At 39.3% G+C, this 1,526-nt stretch overlaps 1 protein-coding gene across 1 annotated transcript in view; it reads left to right on the plus strand.

Annotated features, from left to right (window-relative positions):
- ASRGL1 (asparaginase like 1) overlaps positions 1 to 1,526 on the plus strand; it is a 44,249-nt gene that overhangs the window by 25,299 nt on the left and 17,424 nt on the right. The gene's annotated exons all lie outside the window — the stretch shown is intronic.

A 1,526-nucleotide genomic window follows, 5' to 3' on the forward strand; every position in this document is an offset into this window, starting at 1 on the left:
TTCTCAATTACAGTTTTCTATGTTATAGATTCCGGAATCCAAAATAAAAGCCCCCTGCCTTAAAGCAAAATTTGAAAATAAAATTTGAATATGGCCTGAGAGTTTATAATGGAATTCAATCTGTTAACTCTGCGTACTTTTTAGAGTAGTAATATTTAACCAGGAGTATACCTTGGAATCACCTAGGGAGCGTTTTCAAAATATACATGTCTGGGCCCCTTCCCTAAAGAATCAGATTTAAGTAGATCTGAAGTAGAGAGGCCAGACAGGTGTATTATGAAAAAGTTTCCAGAGTAATTCTGATGTGTCCCCCAGGTTAAGTATCTGTTATAAAAGATTGGCCAGATGTTGGTAGCTGTTGATAGCCTTACTAAGTGTGCTGTTGTGTCTGTGGGCTAGAGCTGTGGAAAAATTGTCTTCAATGAAACCGGTCCCTGGTGACAAAAGGGTTGGGGACTGCTGAGTTAGAGGCATAGGAAGGGGGTTGCTTTATCTGTGTTTCATGTGTATTTTAAAAGATGTTGCCACATTGCTTTCCAAAAATTCTGTAACAACACATCTCCACCAGCCAGTGCTGCTCTTACATATAAACAAGAAGGGCTCCTGCCCTGGGCCCTGCATTTTAAAGGGCTCTCATTTCACAAATATGCAAATGATTTATTACACAACATATAGGGTACCTTTGTCACTCAGCATTGACACAGCTTGACCCATAACCCTAATCATCGCTCTTGTGACTAACACCGTTCAGCTGCCAGGGAAAGGCTTCTCCACATCTCTTGCTCTGTGTCTCGGAAGCAAAGGCCACCTGAGTTCAAAGTTTGTGGGTTGTGCCACTGTTGATATCAGAAATGGACGCTGCTTTGGAGTATGGGGAAGATCCAAACTGCAGAAGGACCTAGGTAAGAGACAAAGACAAATTACTTAATTCACTGGTCAATTCGATTCTTGTATCACGAAGTCTTACTCCAATGTCAATCATATAATGCCTCTGTATCAACTAGGAGAAAGTAAAGTGAACCCCTCCAAGGCCAAAGGACTCTGTCTGGTAGCTGTGTGTGAACAGATACAGGAATGATGGAGAGAAGGCTATAAGTTTGCTCAATCCCAGACCAAAATAAGAAAGAAATCTTATCAAAGTAGTTTTAGCTCCGGACTCCCACTTAAGTGGATAGCCCAGCGTGTGGGCACTTGGAGTGCCAGCTGTCCATTTTCTTGCCTCTAGGTGTGTTCCAATTTGTGGTTCTGAAGGTATCCATGAATTAGAACAATATCTGCAAGAGTTGCGCATGGGGACTATTACTCTTATATTTGTGTGTTTCTGTCCAATAGAAATAAAGTGAGAGCCACGTTATGTTTTTAAATGTTCTAATAGCCACATAAAAAAAGTAAAAGGAAACAGGTGAAAGTAATAATATATTTTATTTAACCCAATACATCCAAAATTTCATTTCAACATGTAATGAATATAAGAAATTATATATGAGATATCTTAAACTCTTTTTTATACTAAATCTTCAAAATCT

Source organism: Propithecus coquereli, unplaced genomic scaffold (assembly GCF_000956105.1).
Source record: "Propithecus coquereli isolate 6110/MARCELLA unplaced genomic scaffold, Pcoq_1.0 Scaffold120, whole genome shotgun sequence".
In the NCBI taxonomy this organism is placed as follows: domain Eukaryota; kingdom Metazoa; phylum Chordata; class Mammalia; order Primates; family Indriidae; genus Propithecus; species Propithecus coquereli.